Source organism: Littorina saxatilis, linkage group LG8, assembly GCF_037325665.1.
Source record: "Littorina saxatilis isolate snail1 linkage group LG8, US_GU_Lsax_2.0, whole genome shotgun sequence".
In the NCBI taxonomy this organism is placed as follows: domain Eukaryota; kingdom Metazoa; phylum Mollusca; class Gastropoda; order Littorinimorpha; family Littorinidae; genus Littorina; species Littorina saxatilis.
This window is the reverse complement of record NC_090252.1, coordinates 12,469,179-12,494,736: the sequence shown is the minus strand read 5'-3', so window position 1 is coordinate 12,494,736 and position 25,558 is coordinate 12,469,179. Positions and strand designations below refer to the sequence as shown.

The following is a 25,558-nucleotide window of genomic DNA, read 5'->3' as shown; positions in this document are numbered from 1 at the left end:
GTGTGTGTGTGTGTATGTCTGTGGTAGAAACTTTAACATTTGACTAAACACCGAAATACTCATTTCACCTGATTATTTTCCAAGCAACATCTTCAAAGTATTGAACCAATGATCAACATTTTGTCGGCATGTGTGTAGTTAAAGTGTGTGGCCAAAGAAAACGGGTGGTGGGGTGGTTTAAGGGGGTACACGCAGCTGACCGGTTTGTGTCGTGTTTGGTATGTAGACCAGGTTAGTGGTCAAGACCACTAGGGGTCGCGCTAAGGATTCTGGTATACATACATTCACTGACTCAGCGTGGTTCTCGATCACCTCTGCATTCGGGCCGATTTCGGGAACAAAGATTTCCGATCGGGTTCGGTTTCTAAGCTCCAGATAAATAGACTAAAGAAGATACCAAAGTGAGATTTCCTACAGTTTGATCTGCAGAGCGTTGTTTTTCCAATCATCTGCGCGAGGAAGAGCTGTCGAAAGTGCAAAGTCGGCCCGGTAAGTACAGACAGATCTAGTGAGTAGTGTCTCCCAGTCCTACCGTGGTGTCACCGGTATTTTACTGTATTTTGTTTTATTTCAGCAGACACAGTGCTGGGTAGTCACCTCTAGTGAAATGAGTAGATCTAAAGTGCCTGTAAGGATTGTATGTCTTTGTTCTTGGTTAGTATCTCTGATTTATGTGAATTTCAAGAACGGCAGCACTAATCTGTGTCGGTCTGACTAATTACCGCGCGACCGTGGCCGGAGATCGCACAAGCGACCGCGCCCGACCTCAAAAGAAAGCATTTACACGTAATATTTGAGCTGTTAGTATATATCTCCATAATATTTTCTCACGTTGGACCAGTTTTTAAGTCAGAGAAGTGATCGATAAGGGTGTTATAGTGTATTTTGAACTTACAACAAACAAAATATCATTACGGCGCGCAGTCAGCTTATGATTAGTCAAACCGTTTTTCTGGAATTGTGGGATAGCTTGCGTTTTGTCCATGACCACAGGCGGGTTCTGTTTCGCTCTTCGATTTTTGTGAGTACACAGTATTTGTTATCATGTCAACCACTTCAAAAGTGTGTGTGTGTGGGGGGATTCCCAGTTAAGGTGGAGATCATGTAGTGGAGCTCCTGTAACCGTTTTCTCTGTATACAGGAGATACAGAAGGGTGACACCCTTGTACTTTTGTAGGAAAATTCGATACTGTTCAGTTCGGCGCCAAGCGCGTGACTGCCACCACTTTAGGGTTAAAACTGACTAGACTTCCCCTTCCAAATTTGCGGCGACAGGAAAATATTGTGACCTGTTATCACAAAACATCTTCAAATTCCATCGCATAGTTTGTAAGCTGAAATCTCTTTTTCCAATGCTAGACCCTGAAGGTGAACAGTATAAGGTGGTGAGGGTCAATGATTAGCCTATGTGGTTGAAATTCCACGTTTTTGCTGTATCGGATAGAACTATACTTTATTTACCTAATACTTAGCTAATTGATGAAGCTCGATGGAGCGAAGCGATGGAGAGCTTCAATTAGCTTTGGTCGGGCGTCAATCCACGATGAAGATTGAGTCAAAATCAAGCGTAACATGTATGTTTAGATGATTTTGACTCGATCTTCATTGTTAAAACTGACTAGACTTCCCCTTCCAAATTTGCGGCTCGACAGGAAAATATTGTGACCTGTTATCACAAAACATCTTCAAATTCCATCGCATAGTTTGTAAGCTGAAATCTCTTTTTCCAATGCTAGACCCTGAAGGTGAACAGTATCAGGTGGTGAGGGTCAATGATTATGTGGTTGAAATTCCACGTTTTTGCTGTATCGGATAGAACTATGCTTTATTTACCTAATACTTAGCTAATTGATGAAGCTCGATGGAGCGAAGCGATGGAGAGCTTCAATTAGCTTTGGTCTGTCGTCAAAACACAATGAAGATCGAGTCAAAATCATCTAAACATACATGTTACGCTTGATTTTGACTCAATCTTCATCGTGGATTGACGCCCGACCAAAGCTAATTGAAGCTCGACGGAGCGAAGCGACGGAGGGATTCAATTAGGCTTTGGTGGGCGTCAATCCACGATGAAGACCGAGTCAAAATCATTTAAACTTACATGTGTTACACTGATCCGAAGTGTCATTTTTGACTCACATGCGAAGCAAAAGTGAGTCTATGTACTCACCCGAGTCGTCCGTCCGTCCGTCCGTCCGTCCGTCCGGACGTCCGGACGTCCGTCCGTCCGTCCGGAAAACTTTAACGTTGGATATTTCTTGGACACTATTCAGTCTATCAGTACCAAATTTGGCAAGATGGTGTATGATGATAAGGCCCCAAAAAACATACATAGCATCTTGACCTTGCTTCAAGGTCAAGGTCGCAGGGGCCATAAATGTTGCCTAAAAAACAGCTATTTTTCATATTTTTCCCATTTTCTCTGAAGTTTTTGAGATTCAATACCTCACCTATATATGATATATAGGGCAAAGTAAGCCCCATCTTTTGATACCAGTTTGGTTTACCTTGCTTCAAGGTCAAGGTCACAGGAGCTCTTCAAAGTTGGATTGTATACATATTTTGAAGTGACCTTGACCCTGAACTATGGAAGATAACTGTTTCAAACTTAAAAATTAGGTGGGGCACATGTTATGCTTTCATCATGAGACACATTCGGTCACATATGATCAAGGTCAAGGTCACTTTGACCCTTATGAAATGTGACCAAAATAAGGTAGTGAACCACTAAAAGTGACCATATCTCATGGTAGAAAGAGCCAATAAGCACCATTGTACTTCCTATGTCTTGAATTAACAGCTTTGTGTTGCATGACCTTGGATGACCTGGTCAAGGTCACATGTATTTTGGTAGGAAAAATGTGTAAAGCATGTGAGTCGTATGGGCTTTGCCCTTCTTGTTTGTGTAAAGAAAGGCCACATTGTCATACTGATTTTTTGCAGAACCCTCGCTTATAAATAATACATTGTGAGCATGGATGATGTGTGTGTGTGAGTGAGTGAGTGTGTGTGTGACGTGGTTTCAGAGCACGCCTGTGTGTGTGGTGTCTCAGTGTCTGTGAGTGTGCGTGTTTGTGAGAGAGAGAGAGGCGATTTGTTCTTTGCTGGGGGTATGCAGTGCCTTGGCAATGCGCTTCTACTTAATTATCAAGTTAATAAATTAAGTAGATGTGCATTGCCAAGGCACTGCATACCCCCAGCGAAAGACCAATCGTCCGTCTTTCTCTCTCTCTCTCTCTCTCTCTCTCTCTCTCTCTCTCTCTCTCTCTCTCTCAAACACACACACACACACACACACACACACACACACACACACACAAACACACACCCCAAGTCACACACGCACACATACACACACTCACTCACACGCACTCACTCTCTCACAAAAACTTCATACACACAAAACACACACCCATACGCACATATGGACATCAGACAGACATACACACCTTTACAAACAAACACACATACACGCTCACACATACACGTATGCACACACACACACACACCACACACACACACACACGAGTACATACTCATGCATGCGTGCGCGCACACACACACACACAAATACACACACACACACACACCCCACACACACTCACACACACACGAGTACAGACTCATGCACGCGTGCACACACACACAAATACACACACACACACACTCACACACACACACGAGTACAGACTCATGCACGCGTGCGCACACACACACACACACAAATACACACACACACACACCACACACACACTCACACACACACGAGTACAGACTCATGCACGCGTGCGCACACACAAATACACACACACACACACCACACACACACTCACACACACACACACACAAATACACACACACACACCACACACACACTCACACACACACGAGTACAGACTTATGCACGCGTGCGCACACACAAATACACACACACACACCACACACACAAACAGTAACACTAACACATGTGCACAAAATGAACACAAACACACACACCGCGCGAGAGAGAAAGACTACAGGGAGGCATGACGGCATGATGCATTAATTGACGTCAAAGACTTTCGACCATGACGTATTCTTCTTACGCGAGCTTTATCCATAGACTTGGAAACTACGGAATTTCTACCCGTCCAAAGCGGCCTTGGGTGGCGTTTGCTCAAAAAATGGGGGCGCCAATTTTACCCACCGTATTTTTGTTAGTATGGTCCCAATTTTTGGTGAACTTCCATCTCCAACTGTGGCCCATTTTCGGGCACAAAGAATCCTTCTTTATCATGTATTATTCGGTATGCACATTTCTCAAATCGATTACAGTATAGCGTTCACGGGATACCTCCAGCTTCGCTGGGATTAAATGTTTACTACATGCATTGGTCAGATAAGACTTTGCTTCCATACTTTTGATACTGCATTTTAAGGTTAGGACGGTTTGTAGTGCTTGGCAATGTACTTATGCAGCCCTGAAAGTCATAAACAATTTGCACTAGTTGACTAATCAACTATCATGACTGTTTTTATATTGCTTTACGCGACTTCAGTGCATTACTGCATTGTCAGTTTTTGCTTAAAGGCATATGTACTCGATGACTATACACGCTAATTGCTTTACCAACAGCTGGGGACATGCTAAATTAAGTTCCCTGCAAAATATTGTGGTCTAGGACCCCTTCAATGTTGAGATATGTTAATTTTCATTTTGATCTGGATCGTCCTATTTATAGATTTGGCAACACATGTAACGTTGATGCAAGGGAGCTAACACCGCGGCTTTGTTGACATCCTCACTTTTTCAGAGGCTAGAACAAGCTGTAATGCATACATGTATTATGGTCCGCGCATGGTGACATATCGTCATTATATGGTCTTATGGTGCGTTTGACATCGATTATGGGCAAACTACACTTTGTAAACACGGGAGCGCGTACATATGCCTTTAACATCATGCGATTTCAGACAAGACAGTCATCTCCTGCGCTCAGACAAACCTGACCAAGTTTAAAGTACAATTACATTTTCATTTTCAGCGCAGCATCACGCTCTTAGGATTTCTTCCAACTGGACAATCATGAGCCTGACAGTTTGGTCTTGATCATATTTTTGGATTTTCGCACGAGCAACATCTTTGTGAGTAACCATACTATTAATAATATTCTAACTTTCTATACATCATTAAAAGATGTTTTGAGTCCTGTCCAATTTTTCTTCGATTTTAGAACTTGAAATATTTTTTTTCTCGGTTCTGAAAGTAGTTTCCAGACCTAGTGGTGCTGCCAGATTTTTCTGCGATTTTAGAAATCTCAAATATTTTTTGTCTCGGTTCTGAAAGTAGTTTTCAGGCAGGAGTCCCAGCCAATTGTTCTGCAATTTTAGAACTTGAAATATTTTCTGTCTCAGTTCTGAAAGTAATTTCACAGTCAAATCTAACGATAACTAATGATATTGTAAATAATGATATAAATCATTGTTTTTCTTAAACGTCAATTAGACAAAAGGACAGTCATCTCCTGCGCCAAGTTTAAAGTACAATTACATTTTTATTTTCAGCGCAGCATCACACTCTTTGATTTCTTCCACCTGGACAATCCTCAGCCTGATCTTCAGCCTATTTTTTTATTTCGTCACGAGCAACATCTTTGTGAGTACCCAACTTTATACTATTACTTATATTCTAAGTTTTCATACAACATTAAAAAAAATTTGTCTAGGTTTTGAAAACAATTTCCAGGCCTAAGAGTCATGATGCCCGATTTGTCTGCGATTTTAGAACTGAAATAATTTTTCGTCTCTGTTCTGGAAGTAATTTCAAGGCCTTAGGGTCCTGCCCGATTATTCTGCGATTTAAGAACTTGAATTATTTTTAGTCTCTGTTCTAAAAGTAGTTTACAGGCCAAGGGGTGCTGCCCGATTTTTCTGCGATTTTAGAACTTGAAATATTTTTCATCGTGAAAGTAGAATCCTGCCGATTGTTCTGCGATTTTAGAACTTGAAATATTTTCCGTCTCCGTTTTCAAAGTAGTTTCCAGGCTCAGGGGTGCTGCCCGATTGTTCTGCGATTTTAGAACTTGAAATATTTTTCGTCTCCGTTTTGAAAGTAGTTTCCAGGCCTAGGGGTGCTGCCCGATTGTTCTGCGATTTTAGAACTTGAAATATTTTCAGTCTCCGTTTTGAAAGTAGTTTCCAGGCCTAGGGGTGCTGCCCGATTGTTCTGCGATTTTAGAACTTGAAATATTTTCCGTCTCCGTTTTGAAAGTAGTTTCCAGGCCTAGAGGTGCTGCCCGATTTTTCTGCGATTTTAGACCTTGAAATATTTTATTTTCCGTCTGTTCTGAAAGTAGTTTCCAGGCAAGGGGTGCTGCCCGATTTTTCTGCGATTTTAAACCTTGAAATATTTTTCATCGTGAAAGTAGAATCCTGCCGATTGTTCTGCGATTTTAGAACTTGAAATATTTTCCGTCTCCGTTTTGAAAGTAGTTTCCAGGCCTAGGTGTGCTGCCCGATTGTTCTGCGATTTTAGAACTTGGAATATTTTCCGTCTCCGTTTTGAAAGTAGTTTCCAGGCCTAGGGGTGCTGCCCGATTGTTCTGCGATTTTAGAACTTGAAATATTTTCCGTCTCCGTTTTGAAAGTAGTTTCCAGGCCTAGGGGTGCTGCCCGATTGTTCTGCGATTTTAGAACTTGAAATATTTTCCGTCTCCGTTTTGAAAGTAGTTTCCAGGCCTAGGGGTGCTGCCCGATTTTTCTGCGATTTTAGAACTTGAAATATTTTCCGTCTCCGTTTTGAAAGTAGTTTCCAGGCCTAGGGGTGCTGCCCGATTGTTCTGCGATTGTAGAACTTGGAATATTTTTGCTCAGAATGGACTCAGTTGTGCAGTGTGTAGACTGCCAGAAAATGTTCAGTAGCCGTATTAGGCTATTGAAACATAAATGCTCCAAGTGTACTTCTTGTGGCAGAGTGTTTTCATCATTCCAGCGCCTTCAGTCACACAATTGTTCAGATTCACAGGATATTCAGGTTAAAGCTATTGAGCAACATGGTATCACATTCAAACCTGTACACTGCCATTGGCAGTTAGACAAATGTCGCACGTTCACTTTGCCTTTGAAGCTTGCAATGCCTTCATCAGATCATCTGCTTCCGGCTGGAGCACCCAAACATTTTAAAAGGGTTGGTGGAGATGGTAATTGTTTTTTCCGCTGCCTGAGCTTTGCAGTGACTGGGTGTGAAGAGTACCATCTCCAACTTCGAGCTGCAGTCTGCCATTTCATGACACAGTCTGCACACACAAATCGAATTGAGCATGTTCTCCTGCAACAACAAGGGCTGACAGCCGCGTCCTATCTGACCAGGTCGGGCATGCGGAATTCAGGGACGTGGGCAACAGAAGTGGAGATTTACAGTACTGCCCTCATGCTCAACACCAGAATCTGTGTTTATCGCAATGTAGTCGGGCAGAGTGCCTGGCACACACATGATCCAAGATTGCTTGCTCCACTGACCCATGTGAGTTCACGGTACATTTTCATCAACCACCCCAACAATAACCATTATGAAATTGTGACTGACGTCCATCTTCCATCTGATGGACCAGTGCTGTCATGCCAACATCAACAAGTTCATGTACCTGTGCTTGCAGCAGCAGAGTGTGAAGGTGCTGAGAGGCCACTCGTATCTCATACAACCGTGACACTTGTGAACCGCAGAAATACAATGCACAAACTGCGTCAAAACCAAGAGTACAAGCAGAAAGAGTCAGCTGAAAATAGGCAGAGAAAAGGTGAGAGGAGACTTAGTCAGGCATATAGGCACAAGGAAGCACACCTAGGCAAAGCAAGAATTGCAAAGAGAAGATGCAGTGGAGAGTTCAGAGAGCAAGAAGCAGAAAGAAACAGACTTAGAATGGCTAAACAGAGAGCCACTGAAGAATATAGCCAGAAAGAAGCAGGTAGAAACAGACGGAAAATGGCAACAAAGAGAGCCAATAGGGATTACAGTCAGAAAGAAGCAGGTAGAAACAGACAGAGAATGACAACAAAGAGAGCCAATAGGGATTACAGTCAGAAAGAAGCAGGTAGAAACAGACAGAAAATGGCAACAAAGAGAGCCAATAGGGATTACAGTCAGAAAGAAGCAGGTAGAAACAGACAGAAAATGGCAACAAAGAGAGCCAATAGGGATTACAGTCAGAAAGAAGCAGGTAGAACCAGACAGAGAATGGCAACAAAGAGAGCCAATAGGGATTACAGTCAGAAAGAAGCAGGTAGAACCAGACAGAAAATGGCAACAAAGAGAGCCAATAGGGATTACAGTCAGAAAGAAGCAGGTAGAAACAGACAGAAAATGGCAACAAAGAGAGCCAATAGGGATTACAGTCAGAAAGAAGCAGGTAGAACGAGACAGAGAATGGCAACAAAGAGAGGTAGTGAAGAGTACAGAGAGAAAGAGGCCATAAAAGACAGGCAAAGGAAAGCAGAACAAAGACAGAATAGAAACTATAGGCGAAAGGAATCGGAGAGTGACAGATTGAGGAAAGTGAAGAGAAGGCGTTGTCCTTCATACAGAGAAGCTTATCAAGCTAAGGTGCGAGCAGCAAGGGACAAACTGACCACAAAAAGCAGTTGCTTGACGGTCGATGACATCAAGAAGGTCTTTCAGTCCAATGTTAGTCACGGACCTTCATTCATATACATGTACATGCTGTAATGGTCTCTTCTACAAACACTCAGTGAGTGTTGCTCCCTCTGCTGCATCTCTCCAGAACAAGGGTGTTAAGTCTTCCATTATAGAGCAGGTTCTGTTAGGAACAAAAATCTTCCAAGACACTGAGTGGATATGTTCCACATGTCTCTCCAGTTTGAGGAAATCTGTGCTGCCCAATTTAGCTGTGAGAAATGGTCTTGCATTCCCGGCTATTCCGTCTACGCTTGAAGGTCTCGCAACCCTGGAGGAACGGTGTATATCACCACGAATTTCCTTCATGCAGATGCGAGAGCTTGGCTGCGACCATCAGTTTGGTATCAGGGGAAATGTAGTGAATGTACCAGTGGATGTGCCAGCTATGGTGACTTCATTACCCAGGCGATTCCAAGAGACGGAGACAATTGCCTTGAAGTTGAAGAGACGCTTGCGCTACAAGTCCTCCTACCACTTTGAAAATGTGAGGCCTGGGAAGATCTTTGCTGCTGCGGAGTGGTTGATTGGGAACAGTGTCCTGTTCAGGGAAGAGGGTATTAAGCTCGATCCTTCTTGGTTCAAACCAGAGTGGGAGGGAGCAGAGTCGGTTGAGTTCAGAATCAACAGTGCAGATGATGACAGTTGTATCCAAAGTGAGAAGACCAACCATGCACACTCATGTGACGGAGGCAAACAACCTGAATGTGATGCTGTGAAGCAATGTTCTAATGTACTGCCACAAGGCCCTGAGCACTTGGTAACTGATCAAGCTTCTGGCACAGTGAAAGACAACAAACCAGAACAAGACCAAGATGGCAATCTGCAAGAAGAGTATGCAGATTTGTTTCAGGAGTGGCCGGAGGAAAACATACCTGCTAATGACAAAGATGACACCGGGGAAGATGATGAAGACAAAGAATGGGTAGAAACCAGTCAAGAGGCAGAACTGGGAGGTGGATGTCGTGACACCCTTCTGCACCCCAACGACTTTACAAGCGATGGCCAGGCAGCACTGAACATAGCACCAGGTGAGGGTAAACATCCACTTGGTCTGTTCATGGACAAAGATTGTGAGGAGAAATCCTTTCCAACCATATTTTGCGGCCAACGACGTGTTGATAACAGTGATCGAATGAAGCCCCTCACCTACAGTAAGATCTGCAAGGCTGAGCTAAGAAGTGCTGACCGGCGTGCTGCCCACTCCATTGCAAACATCTTTTTCAAGTTGAAGAAACTACAGATGTTACAGATTCGAGATTTAGCCACAACAGCACTTCGGAAAGTGAAAGGAGCAAAGACAGGGCATACTTCAGGGCAATTGAGGAAAGATGGTGCCATTGAAGATCTTCTGCGCCAGGATCAAGGGTATCGTGTCCTCAAAACACTGCGATCCTCTCCCCCGTACTGGCAAGCGAAACAGAAGGATCTCTTTGCTATGATTAGGCAGCTTGGTAGACCAACTTTCTTTGCTACATTTTCTGCTGCTGAAACAAGGTGGCTTGATCTTCTCCGTGTCCTCTACCGCATGGAGCACAGTGTAGACCCCACTGATGATGACGTTGAGAACCTGACCTGGCAGGAGAAGTCGCAGCTTATACAAAAAGATCCTGTGACTTGCGCTCGTCACTTTGACTACAGAGTTCAGGTCTTGTTCAGAAAAGTCATCCTGAGTGATCTGCAGCCTCTTGGAAAAGTGACGGACCACTTTTTCAGTGTAGAATTTCAGCAGCGGGGGTCCCCTCACATTCACTGTATGATCTGGGTTGAAGATGCACCAAAGGCTGATACAGACTCTGACGAAGATGTGGTGGCATTTCTTGATAAACACTTGACATGTCAGAGGCATGAAGAGGGTGAGTTGAAGAACGTTTCGAGCCTGCATGAACACAAGCATTCCAAGTCATGCAAGAAAGGTGGAAAACACGTGTGCAGGTTTGGTTTTCCTCTTCCTCCCATGTCAAAAACTATGATGCTCCGTCCACTGACTCAGTCTGAAGCAAAGGAGAATTCTGGCATCACAGAAAACTTGAGAACCATCAAAAGAGAACTTAGCCACTTGAAACTGGGTGAGAACATTTCTTTTGAAGAATTTCTGGCGCGAGTCGGCATTGATGAGAATCAGTACATCCTTGCACTTCGTTCTGACCTTGACAGCACCAAGATCTTTTTGCAACGCGAACCATCAGCGACACGCATGAACAGCAGAAATGATATTCTCGCTCAGGTGTGGATGGCCAACACAGATGTGCAATTTGTCCTGGATGAGTATGCCTGTGGAATGTATATTGTGACGTACATCAGCAAGAGCCAGCGTGGCATGAGCGATCTTCTAAAACACGCTGATGATGAGGCAAAACGTGGCAACCACAGTGTCAAACAAAAAGTCAGACACATTGCGAACAAGTTTTTGAACCACTGCGAAGTGTCTGCCCAGGAAGCTGTCTACCTCCTGATGCAGCTGCCTTTGACCCGATGCACAAGGGATGTGATTTTTGTCAACACATCACCCCCCTGCCAGCGAGTTGGTCTGCTCAAGAATTCCACCATGCTTGAAGCAATGAAAGATGAGGACACAGATGTGACTCTCACAAGCCTGATCGACAGGTACTCTGAAAGACCAAAGGAGTCGGAAAACATCTGTCTTGCAGACTTTGCTACTTCGTACGACGTGAGAAAGGCAGGATCAAGCAGCAGAACAGGTAAGAACACCAAGAAGAAGGAACAGGATTTCCTCCCTGAAGGTGAATATGAGGAGGATGCAACCGACAACATCTGGAACAATGACTCCTCTTCTGGTCACCTGTACAAACTTCCTGATGGCAAAGTCTTGCACCACCGGAGAAAACCAAAAGTTCTGCGCTGTGTTCGATTTTCTCTGGAGTCTGACTCAGAAAACCACTACAGAGAGAAGCTGATGTTGTACATCCCATGGCGAAACGAGGACAAGGATATCATTGGTGGGTGTGGGACATACCATGAGAGATTTGAACAGATGAAAGAAACAGTGTTCGAAGTCAGCAGCAAGTTTGAAACCAATGCTACTGCTGTGGACCAGGCTGTGGAACAGGTGCAGAAGGATGGCATTGATGAGGAAGCATGGGATGGGGTGGCTCCACAAGCACAAGACATGGAGAGCCGCCACGAGAAATACAACACAGAGAGTACCATCAATGCAGCGTTCCAACCAGACTCTGAACAGCACCGACAGTATGACATTGGTCTTGACCTGGGTTGTCATGCTACATCCGACATAACTCACGACCGTATAGTGAACAGGATACCAAATGAAGAATTTGATGCAATGGTAAGATCATTGAATTGCAGTCAGCAAACGTTCTTCTATCACATACTGCACTGGATGAAGACAAAGTGTAGTGGCAGTCTATCTGCATGCGAACCCTTCCACTGTTTTCTCTCTGGAGGTGCAGGTGTGGGGAAGAGTCGCTGTGTCCTGGCCATTTACCATGCCCTAGTCCGTTACCGAAGCAGTCGCCCTGGGGACAATCCAGATTGCCTTCGGGTACTTCTTGCCGCTCCAACAGGCAAGGCTGCCTATAATATCAGAGGTGTGACACTACACAAAGCCTTCTGCCTCCCTGCAAACCAGAGTCTCAGTGATTACGTGAAACTTGACGCCAGTCGCTTGAACACACTTCGGTCAACTCTAGCAGAATTGCGATTGGTGATCATTGATGAAATTTCCATGGTTGGTGCCAACATGATGGGTTTTGTCAGTCAGCGTCTGCAACAAGTGATGGGTTGCAGCAAGCCGTTTGGTGGTGTAAGTGTCCTTGCTGTTGGTGATCTATTCCAGCTGAGACCAGTCATGGATCGCTGGGTATTTCAGCCAAGTCGTGGACCGTACGAAGCACTAGCACCAATTGTCTGGCAGGAGCTGTTCCAGATGTTCGAGTTGACCCAGGTGATGCGGCAGAAAGATGACAGAACCTTTGCTGAAGCTCTAAACAGGATCAGGGAGGGATGCCACACCAAAGAAGATGCAAGCCTCATCAAGTCCCGTGTTGTCAAATCCAGTATCCCGGACAACATGCTTCACCTGTTCACCAGCCGTCGTCTCGTCACTGAGCAAAACACCAAAAGTCTTGCCCTTCTCCAGTCTTCGGAGATTTTGCTGGAAGCCAAGGACAGTGTGATGGGTGACATCAGTGTTGCACTGAAAACCGAGATACTTCACAAAGCTCGTGATATGACAGTGCAACAGACGCAGAGTCTTCCAACACACTTGACTCTCAAAGTGGGCGGTAGATTCATGTTGGTGCACAATGTTGACATCAGCGATGGTCTGACGAATGGAGCTTCTGGCACCTTACGACAGGTTGGACACAAAGGCAGTGAGAAGCCAGAACATGTGTCGGTTGTATGGATAGAATTTGATGAAGAGAGTGTTGGTGAAAAGACCCGCCACCGAAACAAACAACTCTACACACCAGCCATCAGCTCCACATGGACTCCCATCTTTCATGCCGTCAAACAGTTTCGTGTTGGAAAACGAGAAAATGTTGCAGTGCTTCGTAAACAGTTTCCGTTGACAGCTTGCTCTGCAATCACAGTACACAAGTCACAGGGTTCAACTCTTGAGCAAGTTGCGGTGTCTTTCCAGGGTATGGTACAACACCATCTAGTGTATGTGGCACTCAGCAGAGCCAAAACTTTGGGCGGCCTCCATCTTCTTGATTTTGACCCAAACAAGATCAGAGTGTCACCTGATGTCAAGACCGAGATGGAACGATTGCGGAAGAAGCCCATTGGGTGGTGTATGAGCGACCTACAGCAGATTGCCAGCATTGGATTTCTCATAGGTTTTCACAACAGTCGCTCTCTTCACAAGCACATTGGAGATCTCCGCCTTGAAAGAAATCTGTTACGAGCTGAAATGTTATTCATATTTGAAAGCTGGGAACAAGAACAAGATGAACCACAGCACTACAGTCTCCCTGAATTCAAAGTTCTTGAGAGAAACCCTGCTCCAACCAAAACTCACCGTCCACATGCTGGCACAATAGTGTACATCCGTGATGACAGTCTGCTGTCTACCTCCAACACAGCTACAAGCCGAAGTTGCAATCACAGCATAGAAGTTACAGTGCTTGACGCCAGCAGCAGAATTGCAGGGCTGAGTGTAGTGGGAGTGTACTGTCCTCCGGGTGTGAAAACCAGCGCACTGCGTACTGAACTTGAGACCATTCTTCACAGGGTATTAGCAAGTCACCCCTATGTTGTGATGGGAGGAGACTTCAACAGTGATGCCTCTGACAGACTGTCAAAACCACTCGAACAGCTGTGTCAGGAATTCAGTCTGCGTCAGCTCATTACTGAACCCACAACAGACTATGGCTCAGTGTTGGATCTGATCTTCACCAATCTCCCTGAGTCTGCAATACTGGGAGGTGTACTTGAATCCTGGTACTCGGACCACAAACCCTGCTGGGTGTCAATTTCAGTGTAAATGGAATTTTTGAGAGATTGCGAGTTTGTTGTGTTGTTGTCTTTGTATTTGAAATGCACTTAACAATATTCTGTTTGTTGCAAAATTTGATATGCAAGCCATGACAGTGACACAACTAGGTGTGGATGCGTTAATTAGATTCTGTGTCTGGTGTTTTAATTGGCGCTAAATCTGAAGTTATGTAGAGGAGCATAAGATTTGTCATGTTTTTTTAAATTAATGCAATTGAAATAAAGAATCAGTAGCAGAACACTATATGTGTGCTGTAATATATGTGATGCGAGTATGTAGTGTGAGTGTGTGTGTTAAGATTTATTCCTATGCATTACAATTTACTTGTACATGTATTGCATGATATCGCGTGTCAGGGTACATAGGATATTTACATCTCACCATGCACTCTCTTAACACATTATTTTTTTCAACAAAAAAAATTGACACCACTTTACCTTTAATTTTACAATAACTTTAATTACAAATAATACGAACAGACAGACATTACTCTGGACTATTACACATATATATATATATATACACACACAAAATAGTGATACTTAGCTTTAAAGTTCCGTTTGGACAACACAGTCTATTTAAGGTTAGGATCGTTCAGCAATGTCCCGGAATCACTTCCGTCGTGTACTCGGTCCTCAGGTTACCCAGTGATAGTTAACACGGAAACTAGGAACGTGAAATCGTTCTAGGTAGAATACCGGAGAACTACAAATGATGGAATGATTCAGTGTGCTGTTTACTTGCTGCAAGTCCTCGATTCACTTCGGTCGTGTAGTCGGTTTTCAGGTTACCCAGTGATAGTTTATAACACGAAAAACTAGGGACGTGAAGTCGTTCCAGGTAGAACTAGAACACTGGAGAAATACAGGTATGGAATGATTCCATAGCAGACTCAGAGCGTGGACGATTCACAATGAAGTCCATGGCGTTACCACGAAAAACTTTTCCGTAACTTCCCTGGAACTGTTCCCGAAGCTTTCCCGAACTTTCCTGAAACTGCTACGACGCTGCTACGAAACTTCTCCGAAACTGCTACGAAGCTTCCCCGAAACTTTCCCGAAACTTCCCCGAAACTGCAACGAAGCTTCCTCGAAACTTCCCCGAAACTGCAACGAAGCTTCCTCGAAACTTCCCCGAAACGTCTGAAAAAACCATATACAGATTTGCTAATTCTCTGTTCAACAGAGTAATTCTACGGTCAGGTTACGTATGTCCAGTGCCGTCTGTTCGTTCACAATGTTCGTCCAATATTAATCAATTAAACATTTTTAATTATGATTTGACAAGCAACTTATTTCCGAACATTTCTTTATGAATAATAGACAGTCAAAATTCTTTCAGTTTCACGCACGTTCGCATGCATGCCAACCGTCTTCCATTCGTTCTCTCAGACCAATTAGCGTTTCCCTGTCGATCAGGCTGCGAATTATATCTTGATACTCACACAACTACGTATGAAGGTCCGAACAAGATGGCATGTGCATACTGGTTCGTAAAAATACAATCACGATAGAATGTCAAACAGAATGAGGCAGAGCGATGTTAAGATATCAAATAACCAAAGGGAAGTAATCGCTCAATGCATACGACATGTGTAATAGAGTAAGCGAGAGTTGTACGGAACCTTTTCTCCTGGCACCTGAGAGAATAACAAGCATTGAAATGAACAAGCGACTTTCATCCTCAAACAAGAAGGGCAAAGCCCGTACGACTCACATGCTTGACCTTGACCTTTACAAATAACTAAACCTAGCAATGACATCATACACTAAGAACTGCTTTACACATTTTTCCTACCAAAATACATGTGACCTTGACCCAAGATCAAGGTCATCCAAGGTCATGCAACACAAAGCTGTTAATTCAAGACATAGGAAGTACAATGGTGCTTATTGGCTCTTTCTACCATGAGATATGGTCACTTTTAGTGGTTCACTACCTTATTTTGGTCACATTTCATAAGGGTCAAAGTGACCTTGACCTTGATCATATGTGACCAAATGTGTCTCATGACGAAAGCATAACATGTGCCCCACATAATTTTTAAGTTTGAAACAGTTATCTTCCATAGTTCAGGGTCAAGGTCACTTCAAAATATGTATACAATCCAACTTTGAAGAGCTCCTGTGACCTTGACCTTGAAGCAAGGTAAACCAAACTGGTATCAAAAGATGGGGCTTACTTTTCCCTATATATCATATATAGGTGAGGTATTCAATCTCAAAAACTTCAGAGAAAATGGGAAAAATGTGAAAAATAGCTGTTTTTTAGACAACATTAATGGCCCCTGCGACCTTGACCTTGAAGCAAGGTCAAGATGCTATGTATGTTTTTTTGGGCCTTGTCATCATACACCATCTTGCCAAATTTGGTACAGATAGACTGAATAGTGTCCAAGAAATATCCAACGTTAAAGTTTTCCGGACGGACGTCCGGACGTCCGGACGGACGGACGGACGGACGGACGGACGGACGGACGGACGGACGGACGGACGACTCGGGTGAGTACATAGACTCACTTTTGCTTCGCATGTGAGTCAAAAAGGATGATCACCGCAAGCTCATATGCTCATCATTCTCCAAGGCACTCCAACTAACACCTACGTACACAGTCATATACAAGAACCAGCTTTTATTCTCGACCGGACTTAGTCCTTAGATCAAGACTGGTTTAAACAGAACAAACACACAAACACACACATTGTTACAGGGTCGCCTCGAAAGTATCAATTAGAATGTCAAACAGAATGAGGCAGAGCGACACATGTCGTATGCATTGAGCGATTACTTCCCTTTGGTTATTTGATATCTTAACATCGCTCTGCCTCATTCTGTTTGACATTCTAATTGATACTTTCGAGGCGACCCTGTAACAATGTGTGTGTTTGTGTGTTTGTTCTGTTTAAACCAGTCTTGATCTAAGGACTAAGTCCGGTCGAGAATAAAAGCTGGTTCTTGTATATGACTGTGTACGTAGGTGTTAGTTGGAGTGCCTTGGAGAATGATGAGCATATGAGCTTGCGGTGATCATCCTTTTTTGAGGATACAAGATACAAGATACAAGATACAAGATACAAGATATTTATTCACCAATTTTGCAAAAGGATTTCATCTTGGCACGGCACGGTAAAAATAAAATAAAAACCAACCAGACACATATGCAGACACGCATCACCATGCATGCATACATACGTACATTACACTGTCATGCACACACAGACACAACTCACACACACACACACACACACACACACACACACACACACACACACACACACACACACACACACACACACACACACACACACAATTATTTACATTCTCACACATAACCAGCCACATATCTACATCACAAATTCACATCGTCGCCTTGTAAAGGTAAAAACCATATCAGTTTAAAAGGGGTGCCAGTAATAGCAATACAACATTAGTGAATACTAGAACAATACCTAAAATTTATAATCCATTTAAAAGTAAGTAGTACACGTAATTATTATCATTTAGTCAGATCATCACATAAAATTATATAATCATGATCTAGCCAGTTAGACAGTTTAAAACAACAGTATTAACAGACTATCACAGATCTACTCAAGCACCTGAACCTAGAGTCGCATTGCACAAAACTACTACCATCACAGAACTACTCCAGCACCTAAAAAAAATAAGGACCATTCCACATTGCACATATTCCCACTATCACAAGTTATGAGAACAGTAATGGAATGCAGTGAAAGGACTAAGTAACAAAAGAACCCCCCCCCCCAATCCTATAACTACAGTATATTACAACGTCTTCACTACAGGAGTTGTCAGTACAGCATGGGGGATGAAGCTAGAGCGAAAGCGACTAGTTCTGGCTTTCAAAGCTCTGTAGCGCCTACCAGATGGAAGAGGCTCGAAGAAGTGGTTTGCCAGGTGGGAGGGGTCGCGAACAATCTTTCCTGCTTTTCGACCTGAGCGCAACTCAAAGATAGAGGCAACGGAGGGGAAGTCACAGCCCGCGATTTTGGAGGCTGTCCGCACAATGCTCTCCAGTAGCTGTTTCTCTTTCTCAGTGGTGCTGCCATACCAGACCGTGATAGAAAAACACAGGGTGCTCTCAACGACTGCGCGATAGAACTGCGCCATGATTTGCTGTGACATACGGAACTTGCGCAACTGTCTCAGGAAGTGCAGCCGCTGCTGGCACTTCTTAATGATGGACGTGGTGTTCCCGTCCCATTTCAGGTCTTCAGAGATCAGTGTGCCGAGAAATTTGAATGAAGAGACCTGTTCTACAGCTTCCCCATTTATTTCAAGGGGCAAGATGGGGTCTTTCTTTCGTCGAGGGTCGATAACGACTTCTTTTGTTTTAAGAACGTTTAGCTCGAGATCATTTTCAGAGCACCACTCAACCACTCTTTGAACCTCCCCCCGGTAAGCGTCCTCATTGGAGTCAGAAATCAGGCCTTCAATGGTGGTGTCGTCTGAGAATTTGATTATGTATGTGGATGGGTGAGCGGAGGTGCAGTCGTTGGTGAAAAGGGTGAAGAGTAGAGGGGACAGAACACAACCCTGCGGGGCACCAGTGTTTAGAGTGAGTGAGGCAGAGAGTGAGTTGTTGAGTCGGACGACCTGAGGACGGTCAAGCAAGAAGTCTAGAAGCCAGTGGCAGAGAGAGAGAGGGACATCGAGACCAATCAGTTTGTGGAGGAGCTTGTGAGGGATGATCGTGTTGAATGCGGAGGAATAATCAATGAACAACATTCTAGCGTAGGTGCGAGGGTTCTCAAGGTGCTGCAAGACAAAATGAAGACCCATGGCGACGGCATCATCGACGGACCTGTTGGCTTGGTAAGCAAACTGGAGTGGGTCAGACAGGTGACCCGTGAAAGCCCGCAGGTGCCGCAGAATCAACCGCTCCAGGACATGAAAGTCGCTTGTTCATTTCAATGCTTGTTATTCTCTCAGGTGCCAGGAGAAAAGGTCCCGTACAACTCTCGCTTACTCTATTACACATGTCGTATGCATTGAGCGATTACTTCCCTTTGGTTATTTGATACAATCACGATACATAAAACACAGCAGACAGACGACACAACCTCGCTGCTTCCCATCGGCAGAACAACGATCTTGTTGTCGTGACGCAGCTTCTGTCTGCTTTACGTCAAAACAATGGCGTCGAAAGCATGTCGTCATAATAAAGACGTCACAGTAAGTTAGTCTAGGTACAGGCGCTTGCATTCGCTCTGTATCGGAGTTCCTAATCTGTGACACATGAGAATTCCAAAGTTAAAAAATCTCATCTTCATGTGTGTGTGTTGAACATATAGTTTCACATACGTGAGCCTTGAATTGGCGCTAAATCTGAAGTTATGTACAGGAGCATAAGATTTGTCATGTTTTATTTTAAATTAATGCAATTGAAATAAAGAATCAGTAGCAGAACACATTTGACTCATTGTTTTTGCTTTTAATTAAATTAAGTGCTCTATCCTTTTCTGGTTGTAGTTTGTTGTTTATTTATTGATTGAATGGATGTCATAATAAAGTTTTCTCCACAGGTCAGTGCTTGATATCATCTTCAACAGTCTCCCTGAATCTGGAGGATCATCATGTTTACTTGACTTTATGCTTCGTGTCTCCTTTAATGTACACTAACTTTATTAGTGTATTGCAGATGTTTGTGGGGTGTAACAGTAGTAACACACAACATGCCTGGATGAGCTTATAGTTCATTGTGCTTGATGTATTTTCATCATTACACTCAAATTAATGTTCATGTCCTTGCAAGTGACTAACTGTACAGATCCCACAGGACACAAAAGGAGCGTCGAATTAGCTTTGCTGTATGCTGAGTGTGTGATTTGGAAAAAATATGTTGATACATTTTGCTTCATGTTGTTGCTTCATCAGTGGTCTGTTTAGTAATTGTAATTTTAGGCTAGTGAGTATTATAACTGTCAATTTCGCATAAGTTTAAGGTGTTTGCTTTGTTTTTAAAATTGATTAATTAATAATAATAATAATAAAGATAGCTTATATAGCGCCGCTTCACAAATTTAACTATGCTCTTAGCGCTGTACATCGAGATATAACAATTTCAATAATATAAATACAAAGATGATATTATCATAATACACATTTACAAATATCACTCACGTGCATACATCCTCGTGCACACCACGCGCATACACACTCCCACTCATTAGCAAGTGCTTCCATCCCCCTGCCACTGAGATGTTCATATACCCCCCCTGGACAAGCTCACACCATGTCCGTCTCCTCTCTAGACTGTACATACACTCAGCAAGAAAAAGAAAGACTAAATGCAAATTTCATACACAACCCTATGGCTCAATCAAAGCTGAAGCAACTATACAAAAAAGACACACTCAAACAACGAATCTAACATCACCTCTAACAGTCTATAAAGATGGCAAGGACAATTTACAAGGATTCGCGAAAAAGGTGCGTTTTAAGGGAACTGCGGAAAGAGTCCTTAGAAGCAGAATGGCGAACGGAGGAAGGGAGAGAATTCCAGACAATGGCAGCCGCAGAAGCAAACGAGCGATCTCCAAAAGAAGGCAAGCTTCGCTCGAGAGTTTCCAGTTTGCGACTGTCAGCGCGTGAGCGGAGGTTGTAGTCAGAGGGATTGTCATATGTGACGAGCAGTTCCTTGAGGTATTTAGGGCCATCTTCAAATTTGGCAGAGAAACAGATACAAGCAAGCTTGTATCTGATACGAGCGGACACGGGAAGCCAATGAAGGGAACGAAGAAGTGGTGTGACATGATCAAACTTCTTAGAACGGTATATCAATTTGGCGGCAGAGTTTTGTACCTTTTGGAGTGACTCGACAAGTTTTTGATCACAGCCATAGAACAGGCTGTTGCAATAGTCTATTCTGGATAGAACTAGAGAACAGGCTAGAGTTTGAGCGGCTTGGGGGGTAAGATAGTGGCGGATAGAGCTGATTTTCCTTAAGTTACTGTACGCAATTGTGCGGATGTTTTGGACGTGCTGGGAAAGGTTGAGGAAGTGGTCGAAGGTAACGCCAAGATTAGTCACAGAAGAGACAAAGTTGACGTCGCTATCGCCGACATGAATGCTAGAAGGCAAAGAATTTTCAGGGAAAGATCTGTACTGGGACCTGACAAGCATGGATTCAGTTTTCGAGTCGTTTAGCTGTAGTTTGTTAGCCGTCATCCACGCCTTTACAGCAACAACACAGTCTTCCATTTCACTCACAGTGGTATCAATTTGATCAATCTCACTGTCTTTGTACAACTGGTTGTCGTCTGCAAAGGCGTGGTGATCGATAGGATACTGTTTGACGAGGTTAAAGAGGGGGTTCATGTACAAAACAAAAAGAACTGGACCCAACACGGATCCCTGAGGAACACCGAACTGAAGGACTGTGGATTCTGAACTGATGCCGTTTACCACGACTGTTTGAATCCTATCCGAGAGATAGGATTCAAACCAGGACAGTGCAGAACCTGTGATGCCAAAAGTTGCCTCAAGGCGGGCTGTCATAATTGAGTGGTCAATGGTGTCGAACGCAGCGGACAAATCGAGAAGCGTGAGAACAGACACTTTACCGTTATTGAGAGCCATCAGAAGGTCGTTCACAATTTTCAACAAAGCAGTTTCAGTGCTGTGGGCAGGTCTATAAGCCGATTGGAAGCTGCTGAGAAGATTGTTTGATGAGATGTGGGCATTAAGTTGCAGCAAGACCAGTCTTTCCAAGATCTTTGAAAGAAACGACAAGTTCGAAAATTGAATATCATAGTCAAGTTGTCTCCAGGTATTGTCAAGTGGTGTAATTGTACTATGACAATAAATTTGAACAATAAAGTCATGTCACTTATGTGAGGTAAGTAACTGCCCCCAGAAACTGATACCGTGTTGTGGTGGGGTGGCTTGCGTGCTTCCATAATCCATCAAGCTAAGCCAGCTAATGTGCAGGGTGCCTGGTAGGGTCTCCCATACTGAACAGTCGGTGGTGTCTGACCATTAAACTAAGTCAGTTGGCGCGTTTTGCACATTTTCAGGGTTTCCCATGCTGAACAGTTTGAATGGCTAGAAGCCTGACAAAACTCAGTTTCAAGATTAAAGAAGTAGAACTTGCAAACAATTTTATCAGCTATATATATGCATGTCTGCTCTTGGTTACAGATCTGAGGATATGACGACATGGTGGCGAGTGATGACAGCAAGCACAGAGCAGCGGTGGAATAAATTGCAGGACACTCGACCCCCCCACCCACCCCTCATGACCCGCTGCTTATCAGTGCCAGGCAAGCCTGCGTGGTTCAGAAGTACAACTACAAGTAGCTGGGCATAATCCTGGACTGACAACACAACTGAAGTGGTAACGACAGCAGCTGCTACAGAAATGTCTTCATTTTCTACTGGAGCTGAGGCTCCATCCTTGTGGACATTGCCATTCTCTGGTTTCCAAACATGTCGGATAGTGTACTCTCAAACACAACTGGTGACATTTCTGAATCATTTAGAGAGGACTGTGGTATGCTGATTGAAGTGTTGTGCTATCATTGACCCTAACACTGTGCGTGAGGAAACAGTGATGAAATTCTAGGCTATTCGGTGTAATCTTTCACATTCTTCCCTGCATGTGGACCTGGTAATCCACAGGACAAGTGACACATCAGAGAGACTTCTGGGTGTGAAGGCTTGGATCATGGACAAATCACCCCATGGATAACATGATCTTCTTTCCTTTCTCCACTCTATGTATCATGTTTTAAAATCAATATTTGTATTGTCATTCTGTTGTCAAAAATTAGAAGTTTGAATCACTTAAATCAGTTCACCTTATTTTGTAAGTTAAGGTGATACGTCCTTGGGCACTGCCAAGGGGAGGTAATTCTTAACTTAGCGGTTTTTCAGTTGGCAACGCCTCTCAAAATGTATTCAACATTGCCTGTGATCATGATCCAGGGCTAAAGATGGTGTGCAATTTACCAGGCACTGTCTAGGGGAGATAATTCACCAGTTCGCGGTTTGTCAGTTGCCAACATCCTTCAAAATTTAATCAAAATATTATTTTCAGTGCTGGCAAATCATTCATTATTCTGGTAGACCCAACCCATTCAAATTCAGGTTCAGGCACAGTGATGTAGAAAAGAAAATGTCAGTTAGACCTGGATTCAAAAGTGAGTTGAACCCACCTTGTAAGATCTCCCCAAAATGGAAAAAAAATGAGGTCTTAAGAAGGAGGGAGTCTTAAACTGGGGGTAACTTTACAGAGATTATGAACAGAAAGTCAGAAAACAGATTATTAAAAGGGAGGGAGTCTTAAAAGGGGTGTTCCACTGTATGTGTACGTGATAGAAGACAGACCGAGGCCTAGGAACTGCACATCACTAAAACACTGCAATGTATCATGTGTGGAAGAGTCTTTAGAAAAAGATCAAATGAGTGTGATTCTTGTGTAATGATTCCCATATTTGACTTTTTTATGACTTTTCAAGAATGAACCATCATTTTAAAGGCACATTTCTTTTTATAAAAAATGTTTGGCTCACCGTCTCACTTTCAGACATGGCAAAGCTTTAGTTTTGTAAAAGCGACTTTTAGCTTTAGCAAGCACAAGCAGTCAGCATTTTGAATGTTGGCCTGTGACAAATTCAAGGTATACATGTTCTTACCAAATACAAGTGAGCCTTGCTAGATTTGACTGAGATTGTGAGATGTTTTCACAAGGAGAAATGTGACTTTAATTGAACACTGGGGTGGTGTAGATTGCACAATTTCATGGTATTCTGTGATAATACTTACACGGAGTGGTAACTGTACTACTACAAGTCATGGTACAGTAGAACTCCCTTTTTAAGACCCCCCAAGACCTTGTTTTCTCAGACTTTCTGTTCATAATCATATCCTGTGTAAAATTACCCCCATTTTTTACTTGCTTCATTTTAAGATGGGTGTCTTAGAAGGGGGGTTCCACTGTATTGGACATTTTGTCTCAGCTTCCTCTTAAAAGGCCACTGCATTGGAACCGCCCCTTTTTGAAGACCACCTGATTTGGACTTCTTCACAATCCCGTGTCATCTCAAAATTTGTTTTCGTATAGACTTGTTCTGTAAATTAACCCCCATTTTGTGACCCCCCCCCCCCCCCCCCCCCCCTTCAAATTTTCAAAAGGGGAATCCACTGTTTTTACTTCAAGGTGCTGTTTTCACATGAATGTGTGTGTGTGTGTGTGTGGTTGAGCAAATGCTTATGGTTACTGTACATTGCATGGTACCTGCAATGTGAGGCCCCTCTGATGAATGGACACTCCCCATGAAACGACAATTTCTGTAGTCCCTTTGATCTTGACAAACATTTACCTGTTGTAAAAGTAAAAGGCCACTTGCAATTTAGGGCTAGTTCAGGTGTCTTTTCATCACAGGTACCTCGTGCTGTATTATCTGTGCCGTTGTGTGATCATGATTGTATGTTTGTTTTGTGTTTCTTTTTGTATGTAAAATATGTTCTTGCCAGTGACTGTTACCGCAGGCCCCACTAGAGTGCTTTTTTTTTTGTTTTTTTTTTTGGGGGGGGGGGGGTTGATGGGATAGCACAAAAAATCCTCTGATGAAAACCACACAAATTGACATTGTGCATGAAGTCATTGTGTCTAGTCTGGTATTTTAAAATGTTTCCTGAAGTTGACAGAGGTAATTGAATAAATTCTGAAACTGAAAGTGTGCATATGTGTGCTGTAATATATGTGATGCGAGTATGTAGTGTGAGTGTTAAGATTTATTCCTATGCATTACAATTAACTTGTACATGTATTGCATGAGAATTCCAAAGTTAAAAAATCTCATCTTCATGTGTGTGTGTGTGTTCAACATATAGTTTCACATACGTGAGCCTTGAAGGCTTTGCCTCTTGTTTGTTGTTTTTTTTAACACAATGCACACGCTTTCAAGCAGAATCACACTTTTAGTGATGTGTTTATTTTATTTGATTTTATTTTCCAAAAGTTACATATCTGATGAACATTTGTGTAAAATTTGATATCTCTAATTCAAAAAATAAAAAAATTATAGCACTTTTAGTAACAGTATAGGGGCCTACTGTGTTATGACTTTCGTCCCTGGCATATAGAATGCAGCAAATGAAAAAAATCCCGGCAGTCAAGGGGTTCACTATATTTAAAAAAAAATTAACCTCAGTTGCATGCAGGCTGCTTCAACCCTTCCTTGTTTTCTTCCCTCTTTGTTCTTTCCTTTTTACATTTAGTCAAGTTTTGACTTAATGTTTTAACGTAGAGGGGGGAATCGAGACTAGGGTCGTGGTGTGTGTGTGTGTGTGTGTGTGTGTGTGTGTGTATGTGTGTGTGTGTGTGTGTGTGTGTGTGTGTGTGTTTAAAGTGTGCTCTTGCTGGTATGTTTCACCATGAC

The 25,558-nt window shown here is 43.2% G+C and overlaps 1 protein-coding gene and 1 long non-coding RNA gene across 2 annotated transcripts in view; both read left to right on the top strand.

Moving 5' to 3' along the window:
* LOC138974006 (nucleolar and coiled-body phosphoprotein 1-like) overlaps positions 1-25,558 on the top strand; it is a 79,668-nt gene that overhangs the window by 15,742 nt on the left and 38,368 nt on the right. The gene's annotated exons all lie outside the window — the stretch shown is intronic.
* LOC138972816 (uncharacterized) lies at positions 980-24,853 on the top strand. The gene is made up of 4 exons (XR_011457768.1): positions 980-1,021; positions 5,025-5,124; positions 5,545-5,635; positions 22,314-24,853. It is a non-coding gene; the product is annotated as an uncharacterized lncRNA (long non-coding RNA).